The sequence below is a fragment of the Gasterosteus aculeatus genome, chromosome 13, assembly GCF_964276395.1.
Source record: "Gasterosteus aculeatus chromosome 13, fGasAcu3.hap1.1, whole genome shotgun sequence".
NCBI lineage: Eukaryota > Metazoa > Chordata > Actinopteri > Perciformes > Gasterosteidae > Gasterosteus > Gasterosteus aculeatus.
Window position 1 is genome coordinate 13,520,199 of NC_135701.1, and position 27,428 is coordinate 13,547,626.

At 41.9% G+C, this 27,428-nt stretch overlaps 1 protein-coding gene across 11 annotated transcripts in view; it reads right to left on the reverse strand.

The window, feature by feature from the left end:
- Positions 1 to 27,428, reverse strand: part of trpm3 (transient receptor potential cation channel, subfamily M, member 3) — a 103,156-nt gene that overhangs the window by 57,959 nt on the left and 17,769 nt on the right. The window lies entirely within an intron of this gene.

Consider the following 27,428-nt stretch of genomic DNA (forward strand, 5'->3'; position numbering starts at 1 on the left):
TCAGTCAAAGTGTTCCCCAGATTAGTATGCAAAACATAGTTGGGTAGTTTTGTTTTTGTTTTGACCCTGCTATTGGACCCAGGTTGACCAGAGGCAGATGTGACCTCAACGGCACTTAAGTTAAAATACTTTCAGAGCGGCCATTTCTCCTGACATCTCTATTGCACTCTTCTTCTCTTAATGTCCCTCTGAGTGCTTTGGTGCTTCCCTGTTTATCCCGGCTCTCTTATTTGTCTTTCTCGTCCATTTGTAACCGCTTACACCGTCAGACAGAAGCAAACCATGCACACCATGTCAACCATGGAATGAATGGGCAATATTATATACAATGACCTTCACGGTGTAGCATTGGGTAAGTCAATGCATTGGTAAAGAACAAACGATTGTGGATAAATGCTTATTCTAGAACGGCAAAGGCCGACGCCAGCACTGCTTAGTTACTTCTTTCATTAAGGGTGAGGTCATTGCCTGTAAATGCAATTTTGTCGAGGAGAAGAGCTACTTATGCGGGTGGAATAGCCTTCACTGACTTGAAGAAAATGCAAAGACTGAGTTTATCTTCCTGGTGGGTAGCTGGAAAGCGTCAGTACGGGCCAAGCTCTCTCTCTCTCTCTCACATAAACACACAAAGTTAGGCTTAGGTCAGGTGAAGACCTATAAACCAAATCGACGTCTCCCATTCAGGAGCACTTCTGTGGTCTGTTAGACTGTTACAGAGCACGCTAAAGTTCCGAGGGGGGAAACGCACACCACAGAGCGGTGCTGGCTACTGAACAGATCATTACACAAGACAATAACCTGCAGAACAATTTCCTCGTGTGTTCTGCTGCTCTCACGTCACACAGGCAGACTGCAGGAAAATAGCCGCCCTCGTGCAGCCCAAACCGATCTGTCTCACTTCTCCATTCTGGAGAGTGCAGGTCAGCAGCCCTTTTGAAACCACTGCTAAGAATTGGCGTGCTTAATAAAACCAGCGACAGAAAGACTAATTAAGAGCAAAGACTCCTGAGACGATTGCAAACAATTTCATCATGCTCGCTACAACGTTCTATTAGAGCCATGTAAAGCATTTTAAATACAGCTCAGTTCGTTTCAAAGCATGAATATGCTCTAAATATGCTATTTATGCTGGTATTTATTCTCAAGGCAAAGACGATGCAAAGAATCTGTTCCTCAATTGTGCACAGACTTTAAGGTGAATACAATTAAACTTAATTATTACTATTACTCATCATTCTCAACATCAATGGTGAGATCAGTTACCAGTTGAGGAACGACCTTGAGGAAACCTTGGAACTGAAATGATCTGTAATGAGATTACTGTTAATCTGCGCTAGTCTTTATGGGAGGTTGCACTCAGGCTTATGGAGTGAGTTATATATAATTTATGGATTGGACGATAACTATAAAATATCCTATAAAATAGAAAGTGTAAAATCCTTTGGGTGGCAGTTTTTTTTCATTGAGCTCTGTATATTGTATGTTTGATTTATTTTAAATACTATATACCTCTGACAAAAATAAATCAGCCTCCTTGACATTTAATACATTGATGGCTTTCTATGGCATACAACTAAGTGCCCTTCGTCGCAGTGAGTAGCGTACTAGGCGAGTAATAGTAAATCAGAGCGCAATATGAAAAGGAGAAAAATAGAGACTGACATGAATCCTGTGGTGAAGTAATGAAAGTAAAGAATGGTGAATACAAAATTAAAAAAATAAAGGAACTGTGGGTGGGAGAAAAGGAACAGCGTAATTGTCTGTGGGAGTCAAATGATCAAAGAAATGAAAAAGTAATCATTTTACATTCATTTGTCAGCGCTGTGCTACTTATTGAGCAGTTTGGGCCAGACTTTACCCATCCACAAAAAAAGTCTAATGCTCGTTATAAATTTCAACTCTGAGTTAAATCCATCCTGGTCCGGCAGGCCACCATCTGACTTCAGTGCTAGTGTGATCCCTGGCCTTGATTAATTCAAATCGACCCAATGACTTCAATGCAGTGGGCTATTCAGGCGTTACATTTGAGTAATGCTTTGCTCAGTTCCTGAAAGGGTTGAACAAGACATTAAAGTTAATGGCATGTTAAGAACATGCATATTCCGTTTTGTTCTTCGAGCAAAACCTTGTAATTCAGCAAACAACATTAAATGCAACGGAAGACAATGATTGCTGCAGTCTGTCTTTGACCGTGCGTTTTCTTCGTGTGCGTTTAATAGGCTGCTGGTGCGCATGTGTTGTTGTGCTCAATGTTTGAGTCTAATGAGTGAATGCTTGCTTGTTTTAGCTCCCGTCGTTTTCAATCCATCTCCCGAGTCTAGAATAAGCAGCGCTCTTTCCCACAGGCCTCCGCTAAGCCCAGCTAAGCATCTGGCCATGCGGGTTCTAATCAACACTGGCATGCCCATTCTGTTTGTGACAAGCGGGGGAAAGGAGGGCGGGGGGGGGGTTCCTACTTTGGGTGTGGGAGGGGGGGGGTTGAGGTGGGAGGCTGTTGTCAGCATGAAAGGCGATGAGGAAGAGGGTATGGGAGAGGTTTGGGGGAGAGGGGAGAAGGAGGAGGCAGATGTGGACAGTGGGAGAGATAACATGTGAGGGAGAGGTGAGGAAGGGTGAGGCGGTGGTGAAAGGATAGACAGAAGTGGGGTCCGAGCGAGAGAAGGGGAAACAGTGGAAAGACGCATGTTGTATCAAATCCGTTTATGAGGGTCAGGATGCCTGGTGAGGCGGAGAAAGGCAGGAGGGGGTACAACAAGCAGCTCTGAAGTCCAGATGAAGAGGACGCAACGGAAGAGGGAAGAAAAATAAGAGGAAAGGAAGAAGAATCTATCTGTGAATCAGGGACAACTAATAGAAAACCAATGGCTGCACAGAGAGAGTGGAAGGGAAAAACACCCTGCCAGTGAGGGGAGATAAGCGGCATCCATTGTGTCTGTGTCAAGATGAGGCCAGAGAAGTGAGACACCTCAGAAGAAAGGTGAAAGGCAGCATTGGAAGTGATGAAAGAGAGAGCGAGAAGCAACCGGCCAGCGGACCGCAGTCAGTAATGTTCACGCAGTGTTTTAGTCAACCGCAGCTGGATTGACACCTGTCACGTGAAGTCAGGGGGTCAGGTTGTGTTTCAAGTGGCAGTGTTGTTAGGTGTGTTAGCCTTAACATGTGCTGTGCAGTTTTAGTGTTGTTATGTTGGCTTGTATGCTGTTTTCTTCTTTGTCATGTTGATTTTTTTTTTATTGTTTTAGGAAATGTTGTTTGGTTGAGTTGAAAGTTGTGATGTGAATGATGTGTAGCCTGCAGCTTAACAATAAATACTATAGTTTAGATTTTTCCATTTTTGATACAGCCACTTTGGTAACAGAGGCTTGGAGCAATTAACAGAAACGTGTGAATATAGGATAAATATGTAGTCATATCCATTATTTACAGTTCTCTTTTGTTTTTGTGTCACATTGTTCTTAGTAGTAGCTTGCTAGCTTTGAAGGAAGATGACTTCAGCATTCTTCATCCCGGCAGCAACGTGGATTGTTTTTCTATCTGGTTTTTCCAAGCGGATGTCAGTGGGCGCAACAGACCTATTTAAAATCACTTAACAAATAGGAGATGACGCCATCAATTCAGAAAACTGGAACAAGGCTTTGTAACCCTTTGTACTGATGTTTATACTCAATGTGCTGAATACACTTAGTTTTCCTTTGCGCGCCCCTCAATGTTCGGTTGCTTCGGCTTTTTTTCTCAAAATGAGACCACTGGCAGTATGACTTGGACAGTGCATGTTAGCACCTCCATCATGAAGTGCCACATTCAAAGCCACAAGCCGTTGCACACGGTGCTGCGTTGTAGGCGTGTGTGTGTGCGTGCAGCAGACCAGCGCCGGTGAACTGTAATAAAGCTGCAGGCGCTGAAGTAGTTTGGTCGAAGGACTGTGAAATCGCCTCTTGTGCTTTCACCACACTCTACCTGGTAGGGAGTCTGAATGTGGGTGTGTGTGTATATTGAAAAGATGAACAGTGTAACGATTCTACAAAAAGACCATCTGATTGTGACGCGTTGCCATAAAGGCGGATATTGACTGACTTTGACCCCGTCTGTTCTCCCCGTGCCACATCTATCTTTGTCATTCCATCTTCTCACTCTATCTTGTCCCTGTCATCATTTATGATGGATGCATTCCTCGGGTCAAGTGTACATGGCCAATGATTCATTATAATATCACACATGGAGCAGCGGTCACACAGGGATTCAGACGTGGTTCCATCAGCGTGAGTCTCGCTGTGAGGAAGTCCAGCGCTCTTCAGCCAGCAATCAGACACCTTAAATGGTTTTCTGAAATCTCAAATACATATTTATCCTACTTTGATATGTATAGAAGTTGAGATCTAATAATGCTAGTCTCGTGATCTACAGCTCAGACCCTTAATGTAGTTAAATAAATGAAGGCACCGAAGAGAAATAGGCTTGGTTTTGAAATAAATTACTTCAGTAACGGTATTTTTGTTTCTCCGTCAAACCATCCCAAAATATTATTTCCTCCATTCAACATCTAATTTTGGCAACACGAGTTGAACACGTGTCGCAGCATTGAATGACTTTTATTGATGGTTACTGAGCAGAAGCAGAAGCATTTATCACAATCACAGTGTGCTCACACAAATATACAAGACCCACACATGCAAGATCTGTCTCTATTTCTCTATCTGTCTCCCTGTTGGTCCCATCACAGCGGGAACAGCTGGCAAGTTTCCTCTGGCACAGCCTCACTCTCACTCCACAGAAACACACACACAAAATCAAAACGCATATAGAAAACAGCTATTTTATAAGAAGTACGGTTAGCCCTTTCCTTACACCAACACAAATACAACGTTAGTGTCATCAGCACTGCCTCTCCCTGGAACCTTCATTCAATTGATGGGCTGTTTGGCGGCTTAGTAAACTCAGTCTGACTCCCACGATTGAGAGCGAAAGACAGGCTGGACCAACAGATAGGTGGACGGGAAGAGAGGTTGGGGAGAGGAAGGAAGTCACAGCTCGAGCCAAAATGCACAGCACCAGAGTTGCCCCCGCAGCCACAGAAAGGGATTTGTGTTTTGGGTGTGGGGGTGGTAGCACGCGAGTGGGAGGCTCAGGGATATAAGAGGTGTCACATTGTTGTGCAATGAACCTTCAGGTAAAACTCAGGTCACGGGACCTGGGTCCGTTTCTCTTCTTTAACATCGCTTCCTCGCTCCCACCGCTCTCTGTATTTGTCCGTTTATCCTGAGCCGACATTCACATGAACTACATAATCTACCCCGTGTCCCTTTGTTTCAACCCCCACTCACCTTCCACAGTTGTTTTCTTTAAATTGTATCCTCCACCCTTACACCCTTGTTTTCCCTCTCTTCTCTGTCCCGCCCTCCATCTCCCCCCTGCCTCCCCGCATCCCATTTCAGCACCACTGACACACATCCTGGCAGATCGGGATGTTGTTTCCATGGATACAGAGACTAGGAGGAACCCCCCCTTCTTTCTTCCTGTGGCCCTCTCCCGTAGCCCCTCAGGCATAGCTGAGAAGTGGAGTGGTGATCTCTGGAGCATGCTCGTTTGCGTCAGCACTCGCTGATACAACACTCAGTGCACGAGTACACACACAGGAAAAAGGCAACAAAGAATAATTACATATTTGCCTGACAACATTTCCCAGACAGCCTCATGGAAATATAGGAATCATATATTAAAAAAGTCATGACTACTAATAAATGGAAATGAGGATCTGTGACAATAGATCATGTGTTGTTCTGTTTATTCTTCTGTATGTCAGGTGATATCTGTGACGCCTGTGAGGGACGGCGCCCCATCACACTGTGTCCCAGCATTTAGAAAATGACACTGATAGCTTTCAAGGGAGCTGGCACTAAAAGTAAAGGTTGAAACTTGGGACGCGACAGCTCCAAAACCATGGCCAAGACAGACAGTTCATCTTGATACTAGAGATTATAGAGGCGTCTCACATATTTCTGGAAAACAACTTGGTACAGTAATAAAAAAGAGAAATGGACATGTCGCATAAAACTGTGGAAAATATTTGGTTCAATGTGTCTCTTGAGTCAGATGTTTCCAGTTGAAGTGTTTGTATTTCTATTCACGTTAAAGACTTTCCTGGAGGACAGACTCGAGTCTGCGACAAGCTCATTTTTTGTCCTTGGTATACTGCCACATTAAGAAGCGAGGAAAACACATTTATTACGACTTTAAAAACAAAAAATACACACTGCAGAGATCAATACATTAATATGACATTTCTCTTACAAGCTCCTTTCTACAGGAGCGGCACAGTGCAGTGATTTGCTCTCCGCCTGTTGGGTCTGACCATTAGTTGGGCTGTCTGTCACCAGTGAACGTGGCTGAATCACTGCTTCATCAACTGCCTGTCATAACTGACCAATCTTTAGAACATTAACACAACAAAGATAATTCTAAAACATAGTTTAACCGCATGCAAGCAAGCAAGTGAATAAACTTTGAATAAACCGTTCCGCTCCATTAACATTCTGCATTAAGCTTCCACAAATCAGGCCCGTAAATAAGTGTTTGTCGGTGCTATTCCTGCATCCAAACCTCAGATAACGGTAAACCAGACCACAGTGGGATTCTACAGTCCAGGGGGTCTCCAGGATCCACTATCAAACCCTGTCAAGAATCATTTACTGCACATGTACCAGGGTTGAGGGATCAAAAACCTCCTCCATCCTGAATGTTGACCCACAACGAAGTCATAGTGTGCTTCTAGTAGCAGAACAGCTTTTACTTACTCGAAACCTTTGAAATCAACTTCCTACATCTTCATTAGCACGTCTATTTTTTGGGGGTTCTGACATGGCAGGTCACAATAACCTCTTAGTCAGGGAAAAGGAGAAGTTGTCCCTTCACAATAAGCTGTTGCTCGCCTGGCAGCAGTACTACATCGGAGGACGTTTTTTGATTTGTTGCCAGCAAGCTTTGAAACATTGCTTTCAGGGTAAATGGAAGCTGTGTTAATGATAAAGTCCTGCCCACAAAGTCCCTGCTAGTGGTTCTCGTGGGAGGAGGTCCTGGTCTCACTGCCAGCTGGGTCACACCAGCTTCACTCCATTAAACGAGGCTCTGCATTGACTGCAGCTCTCCAGTTTGTCTCCCGTTATCTGCATAGACTCAAGGTCAAATCAAGTTTGTCATACTGTCAATGGGTATTCATGTAAAGCTCCAACGTAGCTCATTCCATCAACCACTTGCACTGAGAGAGGAAGATTTACTTTTAACATTCACAGCAGGCCAAGGGAAGAACCCCCCCCCCCCCCTCCTCATACCCCCGAGCGTGTGGTCACTGTGAGGAGGATGGGCCGGGGCAACAAGCACACAGAGGAACGTGAGCGGACGCTGGTGAGGTTGGGAAGGATATAGTGAGATGAGGGATAACGATTGGAAAGGATGGAGGGTGGACGTGATTAAGTAGTTTGTGAAAGTAAGACCACTTCAAAGGGCCTGATTGGGAAGGGGAAATAATCTCGGGCATGGGTTTAGTAGAGGTTTAGTGTAAGTAAGGGAGAGCGGGCTTGTCAGACAGAGCGGGAGTAGTTAGACTAGAGCCACAAGAATGGTAAAAGTCTGAGGAGCATAAGTAGGTTCGAGGTAAGATGTGTGATTCCAATTGATTCCAACATGAGACCATCAAACCTTTGATAGGAGACATTTTTCCTGAAGACAGAGATGCTAATGAGTCCTTTTTTGCAAGTCCAAGTCTGGTGGAAATTAGCTTTTTGTCCATAGAACTCTTATTATCTATATGTAGGTTATTCAAAGCGTTGCCTCTATTATCATGAATCATGTATGTATTTACTTACAGTATCAGTACTTATATCACGACTAGAATTTGTAATTACAATACAATTATAAATATTAAGACATTCACTATCATTTTTGATACCGTGGAGGAAATAACAACATTGAGGACATACGTTTTTTGGTTTTAATGAAGACAAAATGTAACACGACAAAAGTTAAACACACCAATCTGGTGCACTTTGAGATCTAAATTAGGAGCCTAGATCAATAAAGAGTCTTGTTCTCTTCTCTCATAAACTGTTTAATCATAAACACATTGTTTGTAAAGATATGCATGGGGATCACAAGGTAAACAAGTGCCACCCACAAAGCATCAAGAAAGACATGAGTTGCTTTCTGTCCCATATTACTATAAGAATATGAATAATTATTAAACTGCTGACCCAACTAGACTGTTTCGATGGGAAGCATTGAAGGCCAACAGTCCAACGGCAAGCTGTAATTTATAATAACCAGAGCCAATGAGATGAGCCAATAGGAGACAGAGTTGTGTGTAAAGGCAAGAGGCATGTGGGCACTGCAGCGCTGTGCAGGTGTGTGTATCCGCTGACCATCCGAGAGAAAAGAAAGCACCGCCGGTACCGGGGCATCAAAAAGGTTGAAGGTCGTACTAATGTAACGATGGAGGGTTGTTCACAAGTCCCAAGCCACTTTATGTTTGTCTGGAGTCCAAATAGCAGACTTGAGTCCCCGTGTCTGCACTCTGGCACCCTGCCGTGAACAAAGACCGGAAAACAATATGCCCATCCTGTGCCTGCCAAACAAACATGCGGCCATGAAATTTATGCAAAATAGTACAATAGCCCTTCAATAAATCCTGCCTCTGTAAACAAGATGTTCATTCTTTGCTGCAATTGCTTCAAAGAGGCGTTGATTTCAGTAAAGTGCCATTTTTTAGGCTTGGAGAAGGTTTTCAACGAGCTTTTTATATATTTTTATATATCTATATCTATATCGATATAGATACAGTATATATATAGGCATTCTGAGTTTCTATTAGCTGGTTTACAAGCTCATTTAGCGTATTTAGCGTACACCGTATAATCTGTGGGCAGCTTTCTTCTTTCTGTGTGAATCAGTTAAACCAATCTCTGTGAAGAGCTTTTTCCACACACATTCACGACAACCGCCTGTCAGCTAAATCAAGATGAGCCGTGGCCTTAAAAACAGGAATACAAGTGGGAGGAGGAAGAACACCCTGGTTCATAAAGATGATTTGTCCCTCCTACACCTTTTGCACAAGGACAGGATATGTTTTTTTAATCAGATAAAAGAACGAGTTAACAAAATGTAGAGAGCAGCCCCCACACAGGCTGTCCTCTCCCCAGCTAAAGTCAAAGCTTGTTTCCCAAGTTATAGTGTTCCCCTCGGCCATGTCAAGACTGGAGTCACATGACTGGAGCTCTAAAGCAAAGAACAACCTTCATATGTTCACAAAGCTACATTCCGCTAGATGCTCAACACACAAAGATGTAAACCCTCCTTGGGAGAATGACTAAAAAATAACCAACACAAATTCCATGATGATCAACCCACTAGGAAAGCTATCTATGTATCCATGAATGCCAGTGTGCATGAAAGCATTATATACATTGGACTCGTTGTGACTTCATCTCCATTACGAATCATTAGTAGCTATAATGATTGATATTGGGAAATGGTGAAAGTCAGTGGATGTTTTTGTGCTGATATTATTGCTTCACAGCTCCTGTAGGCTACGTATTATAAGCAAACATGAAAACCAATCAAGTGAGACTAGAAACGATATGTAAAACGCCAGACAGGCCGCGGCAAAAGCCTTGTGGTGACATCCAGATCCCTGCTCGCAGAGGGCTCACTACTTGATCAACTCTGTGCTAATGAGGCCTTACAAGGCAGCTTTTGGGAAAAATCCCTCCCCCTGTCATTGCTCCCTGCATCGGCTCAGTTAAACGTTAATAGAGTGTTGGTTCATGTGTCATTGGTGGTGTGCTGCGGGTCTAATTCGATAGGCAAAGGCGATGGTTTGTTTAACCAGAGACATGGCGAGATAATGAGGAAGCGGCCATGACTGACTGTGCGGAGAGGCATGCATCCGTGTCTAGGATGACTTTCAACCAACTTCAGGTCAAGTCATGAAGTCAGACCGCCGTTAATACCTCACACACACTTCAGTTTGGGAATGAAGCAGAAAAGCTCAGACAAGGAAGGGGGGGTGGAGGGGTCATGTATTTTGTGTTGTCCAGGCTTTTCTCGAGCTTTTTCAAACAGTCGCACTTTCTCAGCCGGCAGCATCGTGCTTCCTTTCGCAGATAATTAGCAGTTTGCGCTATTTGTCTTTGCTCCGCGGGGATCCGTGTCATTCGCTCTAATTGCACAAAGAGGAAGTGGATACGACAATAAATGGCCTGTATTTACGCATCATTACTTCAAGAAAAATCTCCTGCAGTGAAAAAATACACACACCTTTTAATTAGTCAGGCCAAAAGAAAGACAGAGAGAAGAGATTAAGAAATATAATTAATTCATTAATTAATACTATACACTCAGAATCTGGAGTTAACGAGGATCTCAGGGAGCTTAAAGGAATATTGGCGCTGGCCAGTGAAACCCATGTTGAACCACGAGAGAGGTTTGCCAATTGATCAGGAATAACAATCAAAGCTTTAGTAACTACACAACCTTTTAAATAGAGCAGGCCAAACACACAGAATTGATTATACAGCCCAGATGGACCCGTTCTCTTCGTTGCGGATCGTTACGCTGTAACAAATGGATCTACAGGTCAGCACAGAGTAAAGGTTTTTTATCGAAATCTCTTAAAACAATAGAGTGTAGATTAAAACCGCGCTGCCCTTTGCAAGACTTCCGTAACGGTTTGTCCTTTCTGTGCTACTCTAGAAAAGTGGCAGTGCAATACGAGGGATTCATGCACCCTGTAGATACGATGGGGTTCATTCTGAGCGCAGGAAAACAAACAAGACCTTTAGTTTCAGGTGATAGTTGTGAACATTATCTTCAATTTCTGTTAATATATTACAACAAGTTCTACACAATGCACCTTTAAGGGAGAAGCGTGAACAGTGGGCATCGTACACAGCATCTGGTTTATATGTATTTTACATGTACACTTGTTTTTTAAGTGATACAGGCTAAAACAAGAGGAATTTATTTGTGTGGTATGCAAGTGCTGATTGGCTGAGATTAATGGTGTCAAGTTAACCCTCCGTCCGGTGAATTGAACTGTCAGACCAGCAGGGGCTTGGAGGACAACACATTACCGACATAATCAGACAATCACAGTGCCCCCAATCTCACACACACACGCACACACACACACACACACACGCGCGCACTCTCTGCATAGCGATCACAGCACACTTTTTCTCTTTCTTTGTGTTAGTCGCTTCCTAAAGAACCTCTGAGAATTTGTGTCAAAAAGAAGGTGCGTCACAGTATGATTTCACATGAAATTGCTAGCTTTAGATTTTAGGTCAGCAAATCCGTGATTATCAAGAGGTTCACAGCTGCAGTGGGTCTGTCAGCTGAGCTCTGGAGCGCCACTCAGCCGCAGACACACACACACACACACACACACACACACATTAACACACTTATATGACAGGTCTTACATTAATAATCAAAATGTGTTTCACTGGCAGAAGTTCTTTTTTAGAACCCTGAAATGATGTGTTTCCACCCACTCATGACGCCCCACACGGATATTTAAATAATGTACAGTGATCTCACTACAAGGACCACACCACTTTCCCACCGTCCACTTTTGTATGACTACGAGTATTCATAGTAATAATTTCATAATAAACAAACATATAATATTCCCCTGATGAAAATAATCAACATCAAAAGACAGCAGTTGCAGGATCCTCCCCTGTCATTTGAATCTTTGAGAAAATGTGTGTATTTTGATTATTTTTATGCACTCTGGTATCTTATTTACATTATTAGTACGAAACAATTCCCATTCTGAATTAATGCGTCTGAATTGTGAATTATAAAATGTTGGCGGACCAACCTTTAACCCAGAAAAACAAGTTTGTCTGTTCTCTTCTTTTACTCTACCGTACTCATTGCTAAGATAAAAGCAATGTTATTGAGTAATTACATATGTATTTTAGAACTTCACGCTGTATGCATAATGAAATCATCAAAGCCTCGTGATTTGGTGTGTGTTCCAATGCGATTGGCATTCTGCCACGTTGTCTCGTAAGATCAGTCAAAGCTGTTTCAACCCAATCAGTCAAATGTTCAGCAATTCAGAAACACAATTATTGATCCTGCAACTTCATAGAAGATAATATTATGTTTCTACATAGTCAAGAAAAGGTTCTTTCTTATCAGAACCATAATTAAGTCATTTTAACTCTGATTTAGTCAGATGAACTCTCTCTGTCATGTGATGGGTGCCATGGTCCGATAGGAACACGTGAACCATGTGGTTGGTAGGAATGACACAGGCAGGTTTATCTATAACAGATGGACAGAAGCAACAGGACATGGAGAACTCCACAAATAGACACAATGTCACCCTGAACAAACTCATATAACAGGATATCAAAGCAGAAGCCACCTTGTTCCTCCTGTTATCTATTGAGATGATTCACTTTTACATAATACGTATTCTGCGTTTTGAAGATGTAGAATCTCATATCGTCTCGTTCTTATTTCCATGGTGAGTTTTGGGCATTCACACCCTTGAACACACAGCGCATGAGTCACTTTCTCGCCTCTCACACAATACCTCATTTCAAATGGAAGATGAATTATTCAGAAGGCTTATATGATAGTTTTGCACGCATCACATAGTCCACTGGCTTTCCCAGGTGGCTCAGGAACTGGATTCACCAGCTCATCAAACGCCTCATCAATGTCTATCAATGAGAGTTACACTTGTACACATACCGTGATCCACCTGAGGGATGGTAAAACACACAAACGCACGCACACTGAGTGACCCTATGAAGGGACCTTGAACAAGAACTACAAGCCTGACTAGTCTGCATACACAGACGTGGCCCTTTAAAGGACAATCACATATGACTAAACAAGCCCTGAGGTAGATGTAACGGACCTAAGTGATGAGAAAACTCAGCAGCTTCCCTAAATATTGCCAGAGGACCCAGTTCTGCTGTTGACTGACTGGTGCTTGTTTATACTCATATCTATTAGGGCCCATTCAAGCAAAAAGAGCAACGTTTCCATGAATGTTAATAGAAAATACAGATTCTCAATCATATCAAGTTTGAGTAATACTAAGCAAACATCGGTGTTGTGATCAGTGTCCTTTTAAACTTTAAAACGCCCCTTTCGATTGCCGGCGGCTGTATCTGCAATACGGTGTCAGTACATGTTTTTGTTTTCCTGCTTGCTGAGCTCTGCACATAACTCTTTACCTAAAGAGATGAATGGCTCGTGGCACTGGCTGGCGACCTGTGGGCTGATAGGACTGGCTTAGGGTTTCACTCCAGCAGGATGGGCAGGAGCTTCAGCGCATTGTGGATACACGTTTTTTTCCCCAAGTCTGGCCTCGCCTGATAAGGCAAAAAGAGCTGGCTAAGGACCAGAGCCTGTCTTTCCCTCTCTCTCCTATTTTGTGGCATGTCTCCTTCCAGCCCTCATTTATTATCCAATTTTCACTCTCTATTTTTAACGTGTACTGTTTTTCTCTGATTTACATCAGACTTCTTGCCTTCTTTCTCTTTTCCTGAGTTATTGTCTCATTCCCAAAGCAATTCATTTTTTTATCCTCTCTCTTTCTCTTTCTAACTGAAAATGGGATTTATTTCATCATCACCTCAAATCTCTCAACTGTTCCCTTTCCCTCCCTCTGACTTGCTTTTTCCTCCCCACACTTGCTGTCAGCCCACAGACACATTCGTGCCACACAAACACTAAGAAGTCGGGACATTTGAGGAATCTGGAGGACAGGGGGTGTTTGAAAGGGATGGAGGGAATCAACTAAGCCACCGTTTGATTTCATTCAAAGTGGTATAGTTCCATAATTTTCGAGATGCTTATTGCCAATACTTTTTTAAGAATACTTTTTTGTATTATCATTTATTACACAATGAGTATGCCAACTATGTGTGTTACTATATGTATTACCAGAAAACAAAATAACATTTTTTTTATATTATATTCTGTAGCTATCAACTTGTGTATCTAAAAATCAAACATATTTTCCACCTCTGATACAAACAAAAGATCAAGGAAGGTAACTTCAATCGTCATGAACAAAAGGATTTGAGCGTTGACCTGGTTACAATCAATTAAGAATAGCCTTAACAAAAAGAAGCCACCGCACAATCTGTTCAAAGTCTTTCTGAAAGTAATCAGACGATAAAACGCTCCTTCCTGCAGTAACTTTACTGACGTTCAGTGTTTGTTTAGAACTCTCCTCCCATTCAACCACTGAGCAATCACACCAAGCGTTTACAGATTCGTTTCGTATTATTTCTTCCAATATGGCAGTCAGACCGCACATCCACATGCTCATGTTGTGGGTTGTAAGGACACGACTCGTGGTGGAGGCTAAGCTGCCCGACTACCACATGACTGCCACTTTAAATTGCTTTCTTTCCCCCTATTCCCACCTCCCCAACCTGCCCCATTCTACCAATCTATTCTATTCCAGTGGGGGGAAAATGCCTCCATACAAACGTGCAAACACCCGAGCGCCAGAGGCATAGTGAGTGTGAATGTGCGTGTGTGCCTGTGGATGTTTGAGCGAGTAGGTGATTACTTAACATATACTATCCCGCTACATACTACGTTAATACTTGCACGTGTCCCCCGTGGAGTACTTTGCATCAACATGCACACTCACTCGCTGGTGTCTGCCCATGAAATGACTCATGGTTGCTTCTCTGTGCACCTGTGGTGCAGAGCTGTGGAGAGTGAGGCTTCCCTACTCTCATTTACAGCCTCGCTGTGGTTTAGGCGTTCTTTGTCTGCCTCCCTTGGCAGCAGCTATACTGCGAGGCTCCTGACCCTCTTTACCAGACGCACATTTACACACATACAAACACTTGAGCAATGTGCACACTTCAGGGTAAGAAGAGCTGGTTCTGCAGAGCTCACAAAGTGAGTGTTTCATGAAAACGCACAATGGGGGTGTGCTCCCATGGAGCAGCCCAAGATAAAAGCGCACAAGAAATGCCAGATGGGGCGCCAGGAAATGGACCGACATGTGTCAGTGTGTGTGTTACACACTGCTGGATCATAGTGAACTCTCCTGAACAGCTAAAAACAACCCAGATCCACTCAACCACAAAATGTTTGCTCGTCCTCCTGACCCCGTGACCTTTGATCTGTGTAAGTATGCCTGTGATCCTCCGAAAGGAAACATGGAAGACAAAGACTGCCTGTTCTTAAAGATAAGGCGGGTAAACTGAACAGCATAGACAACTATCGACCCATTGCATTAGCCAGTATCTTGTCTAAAGTGTTTGAAAGAATTCTATTAATGAAATTGGAAATGTATGTTCTGACTGCTGACAAGGAGATTGTCTCTAGGTACACAAGTCTTAATTCCTCTGTATTTTTATGCTTCATTGATGCTTCGAAAGCTTTCGATAGAATTTGTTATGAAACAATGTTTATGAAGCTGCTAGCGAGAGGGGTCCCTAAACCTCTTGTGAGGATTTTGGTGTTTTGGTATGCCAATCAAACTTTTCATGTTAAATGGGACAATGTTGTATTAGCTCCTTTCTATGTTGGTAACGGAGTTCGACAAGGAGGAATATTATCTCCCTTTTTGTTTAATGTTTATGTGGACGACTTATCAAGCCAGCTGAATAAGACAAATACAGGCTGTCTTGTAGGTGAATCTATTGTCAATCATCTGATGTACGCAGATGATTTGGTGTTACTCAGCCCATATAGTGCTGGGCTGCAACAGATGCTGAGGGTGTGCTCTCAGTATGGCATAGATCATGATATAAAATATAATGCAAAGAAAAGTCACATAATGATAGTCAGAAGTAATCAGGACAGGAAATTCCCTACCTTTTATCTATCTGGCAGTCCCCTTGGTGTTTGTGAGGAGATAAAATATCTGGGCCATGTCATTTCCGTTGATTGGACAGATGACAACGGTATATATCGACAGCGCTGTAAAATATATTCTCAGGCCGATATGTCATTAAGGAAGTTTTCTATGTGCTCAGACTTGATGTCCCCTGTTTCCGGTTTAGAACCTACATAACACCATTGTACACACACAGTTGTGGTCTAAGTACAGGAAAAGCAGTATACAGAGACTGAAAGTAGCTTACGATGATGCTTTTAGATTGCTGCTTCATGTGCCTTGGTGGCATAGTGCTAGTCAGTTGTTTGTGTCTAAGCACGTACCAACCTGTGAGGCGCTCTTGAGACAATTAATGTATGGTTTCATGGTCGACTGGACAAATCTGAGAACTGTATAGTAGAGGCTCTGGTCAACCCTCTAAAGAGCTGCTATCAATGTTGTATCTTCTTGTTTTTCTCTCTTTTTTATAGTTGTATGTCTGTTATTTTATATGGAACTTGGCGTCTGAAATAAAGATTTTAAAAAAAAGAAGAAAAAAAAACAAATGCATTAAATGAAAGAAAGTTAGCAAAAATCCTGAAATAATACACGAGGCAATGCGTTACACAATGTAGGTACATGAAGCAAGTGTGTGAAGAGAGAGCGCGTCTCACAGCTAGAGACGTTATTGCACAAGCAGTCAGTGTCTCTACTCACAGCTGGTGTAGTTAATCAGAGGAGTTGAGAGTTTTCTTTAATTAGCTCACATGGTCTTTAGTAATATACCAATAACTCAAATCTTTTAGACAAACAATTAAATTGTTAGTATGTGGCCAATTAGTACATTAGTACACTTTTTATTAGTACACTTTTTATCGAAAGTTGACACAGAAAAAAGGATCAAAACTAAATATTTGTCTGTAGAAATAAAAGGGTAGAGAATTTCATTTGTAGTTTATTTTTAGGGGCCTCCTGTTGGCGGTCGCGCCCTAAGCAGCAACAACCGGCACGGTACTGCGAATAAGATTCAAGGACACGCAATTACTGATAAGTACTGATAAAATATATGAAACTTCTAATTCCAAATCCAATCTCTTCAAGTGGTCAGTACTGTGCCCCGATTAGCATAATAATGATTCAACAACGGACCCATTTGAAATTAAAGCAACCTTTAAAAGCAGAATGCAAAAGACCAACGGGACGTGTGAGCCGGCTTTCTGTAAAAGAGCAACAATGTTAACACAGTTGATTGAGTCACCGTGGGACATTTAATGTGTAAGGAACCAAAACTGAAGCTCAGCAAGCGAGTCCCATTCCTGTCGTCCATTAAGGATCTCCGGGAGGAAGGCAGGAGGAAGGCAATGTGCCGCCGTGCCTCTTGCCCTCAAGTAGTGTCAGGGATAAAGCTTCATTACATAAGGTTGCTGGCCAGAGAAGAGCTGGTGCTCAGTACCACAGAACCTGCCAATAGTCCCACAGAGCATAGCACACATTCATTACACACAGACCGCCTGCACCATATTTCTGTAGCCTTCTTTGCTCCTTTTTGCTCATTTAGCTAACTTCATTTTTTCCTCTTTTCATTTTTCTCCTTTTCATTTTTTTAGACCAACGCCTTCATTCTCTCTTCTTATCTCTGGAAAAGTGATGCATCCTACTTTCCCGCTGCCTGTGGGATCAAGCTGAAAGGCAGGCGGAGGGAGCAATGCTGTCTAAGTCTCAGTTGTCCTCATAAATAGTATAATCCTCTTGATGTTCTGCCACTTTAGTGGCAAACTGTAGACGGAGGCACATTGTTAGAACATCCATACGTATGTGCTGCTGAAAGGATCTAAGACGCAGGACCAAGCAGCGTGTATTAACAAGGCAATGAAGAGGTATACAAAAACGACGTGAGTCCCGCTGAAAAACCAACAAGCTGCTCTGTGAAATGTATTTATACTTTAGTAAAGCGCTTCATCCAGTAGCTGCTTCTACGGATGACCTTGTGACTATATTTGATCACGTTCTGTATCGCTCCTGTCCAATAAACTCCAGCCTGCAACCTCTATGGTTACAGTGACCCTCATTTCTCCTCTTATGGGAATCATCGGTTACTCTAGCTGCCGCAGAAATTGAATTTTTATAGATAGATTAATGTACCGTAGCTGAGCTGTCTACTGTAAGTGGGGGAGGAAAATGAGTGGAGGTAAATCCTGCATAATTGTCGCAGAGGGCATAATGAAAGGGCCACTCCAGTGTTTGCTAAAAAATAAAAAAGGAAAACCTGACTACAAAGCAAAATATTATGCAACAAATATGGGAAAGACTGAAAATGTGACTACTGGATGTAGCATTTTAAGGGCTGTGTGTGGAAATGATTAATGAGAGGATTGCAGGGATAATTTTAGACTTATAAAAATTGCACTTTGGAAGCTAAAGTGGAGCACTTAGATGTAAAATTACAGTCGTCCCTTCAGGGTATTGGGGCTGCACCCACATACTGAAATGGATGTTTCACTGGTCTATAAGAATGGGGGGACTGGTTTGAGTGGGTGGGTTAGGCCATGGTTATATCAGATGTAATGGAGGGGAAAGGGAGAGATGCCCAGGAGAAGGAAAGTTGGAGCGGGGGGAGGCGGGAGAAAAGGGTCTAGAACTGAGATAGTGTGAGAAAAACTGAGCGATAGATGGGACAGAAATAGCCGGCGTGGCCGTGCTATTCACTTTCATTTTCCATGTCCCAATATCCAATTTACAGCCACACACATGCAGACAAATATACACACATACTCACACATCATATCTCATATTCTCATATACTCAATGCTACCCAAAGTTACACATACACCAAATGCACACATTTACATTTAAAAGCAATGATACATTTAGTCTATTTTCGTTCTTTTACACCTCCACAATGGGATTGTTTTTTCTCAGTCCTGTTCCCACCCACATAGTTTATATTTCCAACAGATGATAAGTTGCACCTACCAATGCATTGGGAACAAATGTATACAGAAACAACCTAACCATGGACAAAAGATAAAGAATTAGCTCTTTAGCTTACTCTGGCACATTTACTTTGAGATGGAAACTCAAATGTCGATTAATTTGCCCGCCCTTGTCAATAGATGAATTAATAAATAAAATAAAGGCACATAGGCAAACCTCGGCGCACACACTGACTGCAGCTGATGGAACTCCCCAGCGTGCCGTCCTGTCGCTGTGCAATGAGAATAGGAGCGTTAAAGGAGGACACAGTTAGAGTGATAGACTGTCAGACAGTCATGAGGAGATACAGCCGGTACAAGAGCCCAAACCATAGAGACAAATGCTGAGGTGCAGGGAGGGAAAGATGGAGAGGGGAACAGAAGTGTAGAGGACCATTTGCATCCACGTGCTCTTAATTCCTGTGAATCCCACCAGATCTTAGGTTTGAGGCTTAATGTTATAGCTGAACTTCAAAGACCCTGCTTGCTTTTCATGAAGCACATGCATGAGTGCGGGTGTCCAAAATTGCATAAGAAAACTTAAATGGATGGGTAAAGACTCCACTTTCATTTTGTAAGCATGGGAATTTACTTTTATTACCATCCGAGCAGAGAAGAAGCCTGCTAATCACACACACACATGCGCACAGTAACACTACTGTATTGTCTCTATGGTTTACCTGTGCACGGTTGCATGTGTGCCCCCTGCTGAAGGAGAACTTATATTTTGAGGTTCGAGTGTGTCTGCGTGTGGACCGTCACAGGGACACACTTTAGAGGAGGCCAAACTGCCTCGCGGTGATTTAGAATGCGAGCACTCACAGCTAATGTCCTGAGGGAGACCACTGACACCGAGACAACGGGATCGGTAGGACCATGGATACAGACTCAATGACAGATGTTGACAAAGACATAACAACAGAGGGGAAGAGAGAGCTATCACTGTAACCCTGATGCAGTGCGGCACATTGCCAGGCAGCTGTGAAGCGACAAAAAACATCTTAACTGTAAGAATTTGATCAATCGGTTTGCGTTCATTGAATATGTTTCACCGGAACAAGGTGAAGCAATAGTTGGATAATTTGAGAGTCAAAGTTTGCTTTTGTGTAGCGAGAATATAAAAAAATCCACCGAATATGAAGACATTGGGTCAGCAGGGACTATGTGTTGATGGGCAAATAGCGAGCGCAGAGGATTCCTGGAGTCTTGTGAATCATCAACACTGAGCATCAACTATCCAAGACTATGTTAGACAAGCTGAACTAATCCCTGACTCCTGCTCTGCAGCGTTCTTATCAAGGGCACATTCACAGAACATGTATTCCTTTGAATATGGGAATTTCACTGAAATTGAAGATTTCCTAAACAAGGCTTCTTGAATGAGAACAGATGTAATAACAGTAACGTGGTTGAATACGATCCTAATAGCTTTTTTGTATGAGTAGTGTAGTTTTTCTTGATCAATAGAATTATAATAGGACACAAAGTGGGTACTTTGATTCCCGGATGCTGACGCAGGGAGGGAAACATTGGGAAGAACAGATACAAAGAGAGAGACGATGAAATGACAGATTGCACGAGGCAGGACACGCAGCCGCAGTGTGATCGGTTTCTGCCGCCTCGTAGATCAAAGCATTGTGCTCAACGAATATTACACTTGTTATTTTCTAATGCACGTATTTACCATTCTTAACCATGTTAAATGCATACTCCACAAATGTAGTGAAGTAGAAACAACCTTACGTAAAGGCTACCTAATACAAACTAAGAAAATAGAATGACAAAGACCAAACTACTGTAACTGTTTATGCAACCGAGCTGGTTGTTTGCAGCTGCAAACGCTTCATCTCCAGGGGTGAGGAAATATGTCAACTCAGCAAGATGCATAGAGTAAACCAATTCATCTTTCTCAGTCTATCCTTGTAGTTTGTCATTTAAAAACGCTAAAAAATAAATGAATTGAATCTCTGCATGATAGATAGCACCAACCACAAGGGTTACATATATGGGCACATATATAATTCCAAGGCTTTTGGGGCTTTGAACTTGTTCACCGACGCAATATACTGGAGTCAACCAGAAGCTTGCATGGTGTTTATAATAGATTCGTTTCTGAAGTTGTATCACGATGAAGCCATTCATACCCACGAAAAGACACACACACCACAATTACCAAGCCCACATCAATTATTTACAGTACCACACGCTCAGACATCCGCAGATGGTCATGCCTACGTGTCCTACGAATTCCATGAGTGTGTCTGAGCTTTAAACAGGCAACTGTGCATCGGCACCGACTCCAGGAAGTCCTTTTATGTCAATCTCAGAGGTACAGCGTAATTATGAATAGCAAATATATATACATAGCATATATAGCGTATATATAGCATATATACTGTATATATATATATATATTTGGATACATTGACTGTTTTGAACAAAGAATAAAACAAAATCTGTTGCTGGGGTTTGGCCGATCAGTAATGTAACTTGAATTCTGAGACGCTGTGCAGTCGCTGTCCATGGTGCTCATTTTGAAGACCAAACTAATCTGGCGTGTCTTTCATCACACAGTCAAGTAGCACTGATTGGCTGGCTCCAGTTCAACATGGATTACAGCTTGATTGATTGATTGTACACTGCTCCTCAGTAACAATATGGCTTCTCTAATTTTAGTCTCTTAGCTTGGGATGCAAATTCAAACATTCTCCCATCCAGCCCTCACACATTAGCAAGCCATTTCATTATCTTAACCAATCATATATGCGAGTGTGATTCAAAGAAAATGTCTTGATTTGGTGGTTAATTGATGTATGTTTGTGTGTGTTTTATTTAAAAAACTGCACAACCAGCATATCCTAATGCAAATACAGACACACACATAGCTCAACATTCTGTGTGAAGTGGCCTCGTTACTTATTCAAGGTAAATCGACACTGCAACAGATAAGAAACAATTAAATGCAAATGAATTAATGCCTTAAGTTGGTCAGGCTTCTATAGCGAATATAACTTTGTGTAAATTATAGCATGTTAGACTTTTAGATCGTATTGCGTATTAAAGGCATAAAATTAAGCTTAACAAAAATCTTTTTAAAAACCATTGCGGTGTACGTACTGTACGTCATAGCAAGGTGAAAACGAAGCTGCACATAAAACCCAACAGCTCCAAACGACATGCGCAACATAAATGCTCCAAATACCAGCATCGCACCTTTACAACCGTATATAATGGTCGTAAGGCGTGTCAGGGGGATTCAGCTCTGTCCTTGTACATAATTAAACAGCCTTCCGTCAGCAGCATACAATTCCCTCTGACAGTTTGCAGGTCATAGGTCAGCATCCAGAGTTCATAACTCTACTGTTGATTTTCATATATGCTGCTACTCTGTAGTGTGTGTGTGTGTGTGTGTGTGTGTGTGTGTGTGTGTGTGTGTGTGTGTGTGTGTGTGTGTGCCACTGATGGTTGTTTGCTGTATGGGAGAAATTTCCCCAGTGAAAGCTAGAAATGCTTTATAACATTATACGTATATTCTGGAACTGCAGTCCCTTTCAGCATCGATTCTCACGAATGATTCATCAGCTGACTGGTACCTAAAGTCATTCTGTACAATCTGTTTCATTAATACACGTCGAATGTATTTGAGCAATAAAGAATACAAACAGCATAGCGACAAATTGTTTCCTCTTGGTTTCTTTGTGAATTATAAATATGGAGACCTCCCCATAGTGTTGTATGGATTCATGCCAAATAGGAAATATAGTCTTTGTGTGCTGGAGTTAATGAACAAGGGGCTACTTGACAGCTTATATTCTCATTTTGGCTTATTAGTGAGATACTGCGTTAATTGAAACCTCATGAATGCAGTATTTGCTGGTTAATTGAGACATAAACAAGCACCCTATGAGACAGCCTGGGAGTTTGAGTTCTGGTCACACACAGAGGAAGAAAGGGAAAGCGTTTGAGAAAGGGGAGAGAACCGAGGGAGAGAAGGGGAGCACGGTCGTCCTCCAATCAGAAGGTTGGCGGTTCGATCCCAGGCCTGGCTAACGCGCATGTCGATGTGTCCTGAAGACACTTAACCCAACAGCTGTAGCTGACTACAGTGTGTGAATGTTAGTTACTGATGGCCAGGTGGCTCTGTGTATGGTAGCTCCTGTCACCAGTGTATGAATGGGTGTGAATGGGTGAATGTTGTCATGTAGTGTTAAAGCGCTTTGAGTGGTCGGAAGACTAGAAAAGCGCCGTACAAGTACAGTCCATTTACCTTCTCCTTAGTCATGCGCATGACAACATGCTGTTCCTTACGTTCTATTCAACACTCAAGCAGCATTTGATCTCTACACGTTGGGATCCGTCAAGTGCTACTACTGAAATAAGAAAAAAGTCATACAAGACTGACTGATTCACATTAGGTTATAAGCAAACAGGATATAGATATAATGAACGGGCAGCTAGTTATCTTATGAGTGTACTGCACACATGATGAATTCCCCTTCACATAATGTTTGTGGTTGTATTAGTCAATTGTTTTATTATGTAGTTTTACTAATAGGGGCTCGTAGGTAATTGTCTGGTTTGTGGCCAATTTTGTTTGTTGTAATGGTGTGAGTAACATGTTATGTAACTATGCTTTTTTAATGATATATACAGAGTGCCAATGTTATAGGATAGTAACTACTGAAATAACATTATGGAGATCAATTGTTGAGTCATTTATGGGGATTTATGTGCTGTGTCAAAAACAACAAAATGAAAACAATGATCCCAATGTTACGTGTGTTATGGCCGTCATTATCATGCAACATGGCAAATTTAATCAGGTACTCAGTTTATTCTGAGAACTTGGCAAATGGATCCATCCGGGCTGTCCCAATCTTAATGATTTGTATATATGTGATTGACATATAACATGAAGAGGGAGACTAACTAAAAAAAGGGCAAACATTTTAGCTGTAATATAAACCATGGTAATACATCCGATTAAACAGCCAATTGTTGTCGACCTGGTAATTACTAGTGTATTACACTCGTTGGTCTGTAAAAGCAAATATAGGCTGAGGATCAGCACTGTTGGCAGCTGCACTGGTACCAAATCTGCATAATTAAAAAGGACCCCAAACTCACTTTGCTATGATCAGAGATCATAGCAAATAATATATTAATGATTTCAGCACTGTATAAAGCCAAGTTCTGTTCACATGTGATATAAACATGCAGCATAGAAATGTGACATTCATACTTAAAGAGCATCCGTGTATGGGAACAAGGAACCTGCAATCCATTTAAAAGCTTGAAACTGTCGAGGTTTTTAAGTTGAGTTTTGTTCTGACATCTATCTTACTGTATCTATTAAAGATACAAAAATGTGTGGTGCCCCCTACGGGTGACATTATATACTTTGCTCCCCGGTTACACTGAATATTTTAGCTGTCAGAATTCACATTAAAAATAGAGATTATGTTAAGATTGGTGTATAGGATGAGCTCCCATGCACATTCACTTCACAGTTAAACTAGATGATATAAAGCCCTGCAACAGTGACTCTTTTTATGTAACGCAAATGTATTTTTAGCATTTTTAGAGAGATATATTTATTTATTTATTTTTTTGGCAGCAACATCCTGTCCCCCATATATTTTCATAAGATGGAGTGCTTCCTTATTATGGAATGCACTAGAATAAAAAAGAGAGAGATAAAAGGAGAAGAGAGAAGACATTGTATCAAAATGAGAACGAGACAGAAGATGGAAGAGAGACGGAGCAGAAAGACAGGACACGACAGAAAGAATCCAGAGACAAGAGAGGGAGGGACAGAAAAGGAAGCACTTCAAGAATACAGCTTAAAGCTTTATTACTGTATGCGGTATTTTCTTTACAGTCCCTGCACAGCCATACAGAGGTTTAACACTGTTGGTGTGGGTTGCTCACCCCCTTAAAGGTGATAGAGAAGAAGCAGCTAAGACAAGTTAAAGTAGCATGATGCTCAAAAAGTGAGACTTGGAAAAGTACAAAATCCAAATGTTAACCATTATATAGGCTGTGTCCTATATAATCAAAACGTTTTTTTTCACATGAATATATTCAGAATGTCAGAAAGAAGTATTAAAGAGAGGATGAAATAAATAAATACATTTTGGATTCTCAGTCAAAAACTTTTTCCCTGTTTCCCACTTTAGCCTCCTGAGTCCACACAAACACCCGGGCTTTAACTTTAAAAAGTCTAAGATGTCAACGTGGCAAATATTTAATAACTTCGGGAGGGAGACGTAAGCTCAAACAGAAAGAACATTTTGATCACGTCTACACCGACTATCTTTCTAAAGTTTGTAGAAAAGAGCACACGGGTACGAAGGGAAAGTGATCTAAAGACTTAATGGTGTTTCTGGGACTGGACACCCAGGGTGAGCACATTGACCAGTGAGATCCAGCTGTGCATTCTCTTCCTTCTTCAAGTGTCTTAGCTCAGGGAAGCCCCAGACTAATAGGCGCATTAGTCTTCTGTGAAGTGCCATTTGCCCAAATACTTGACATTTTAAAAGGTCAATAGCAAGCTGTTGTAATGAATTGAATGACTTGTTGAACAGTCATACGAGTACGAAACCTGATTTATTGTCAATTTGGGATCATTTATAAAACTGGTTTAGAGTAGAGTTGCCGAAAAAATCTTTAGTAAATAAATCTACATTCTGTCAATTGGACAACACATCATCCTGATTAGAGATTAACTTAAATCTAACGGACAGCATGTCAAACTCAGTCAATTCCACCATCATAGCCTTAATGGTGGAATTGTTATAATTTAATTGTTGTATAATAGCTTTTCACTTATTAATATTTCAGTTATTGTGGATTCTTTAGTTTGTAGTTTATATTACTGTTCTTAATTGCCTATTTGCTTTTTTTTGTAGAATACTATGATGTGAATCATACTAAAGGATCTTATGAGCTACTGAGTGTGAAATGATATCTTCAGATGATCGATATCTGAGCATTAAGTCAGTCTCATACATGCACACGTGGACAAACGACAAAAGTCCACTCGCTTCGTGGTCAGCTTAAGGACGATGGAGGTGTGCGCGGAAGACGGAGAAAGTGGTAAGAGTTTTTTGATTAACTCGTAAAATAACTGCTGGCTCGGGGCGGCAGCGTGTTGTTGTGCGCGTTTGTATAACATTAGATTGCAGTCGCCTCGAGGAGACACTTACGGTGGGAGAGCTTAAATGCTGGAGACGGTAGCGCTTATTGGTGTTATCCATACTTTTTGCAACCTGGCAACCACCAGGGTTTAAATATCATGCTTACGCACCATCACTTGAAGGGAAAATATCTGCTGCAACAACAAATGTGCACACACACACACACACGCACATACACACTCACAATCTGGCAGACAGATTTTCCTGTCCAAGGAAGACACAAAACATCACTGACAGCCTATAAATTGTTGTCACACTGAGGCGCACGCACAAGCAGTGTGTTCGGAGCAGCAGCAGCCGGCAGGCCACAAGTTGGAGGGACGTGGGAGGAAAGTGCTTGTCGTGCAAATATTTCCAACAATAATGACGGGCTTGTTAGGTTGATTCCCCTCACATGTAGTAGACACTGTCCCAGGGTCCATCATCCCCTGAGGACGTTCAGCTCACCGCTATTCAGAAGTAGTGACAATCTAAATAGTCAGAGATCCACCCTGAATGAAGATTATCTTTTGCATTATTTGTATTAAAAAACCCTTTTAAAATGTTTTTTTTGTCAAGTCGAATATCTTGAGGAAAAGGAATGAACAACTCTGGTTATTATTTTGTTAATTGTGGAGCTGCTGACGTCCCCGTCTTAGGACACGGAGGCGTTATGGGACGGGAATGTTTTTTATTTCAGGGCTAGGAGCCCAAAGTCAAATTAAACCTATTTTAGGGAGTCATTTTTACATAATCAATTAAAGAGTGGCAATGCACATCTGTTCAGTTTAACCTCTGATGGTGATTTACATAGCAAAAGCTCTCTAATGAAATAACCTTTTGATATAGAAAGGATATTTTCATTATTTCTGCATTACTTTTACGGCACCTTGGAGTGATCTGAAACACTAAACACCCACATGCACTGAGGCAACACTCGCAGAACTCTATCGTCACATATGGTTCCCGGCTAATCGCATGTTAAAAACCACACTGGTTACGTCCTCAGACCTTTTGCCCACTCAGTCAAGGATTACAGGGATACTCATTTAACCAGGCTACACAAATGCAAATGGATGACATGTGAGCCCGGGCGCTCCCGTTGTGTGCGCCAGCATCACAGCCACTCTGCACCGTGAGACACTTTGATAACGCCAGATGAAAGGAGAGGGGAGAGGAGGCATTCAGGACCTCCAACAATAGTTATCCTGGAACAGTGCCGGTAATTGGCAAAGCACATGCATGAATAAAGATGCATTTGGTGATGAGAAGAACATGCGTAGCTTGCCAACTTAACCGAGCTGCTTCTAACAAAATACACACATGCAACAACAAGGATTCACTCTGAGCTGCATTATGGAATTGATCGGATACCTGTCTCCTGTCTTGATGTTGCACGTCCACGTCTTT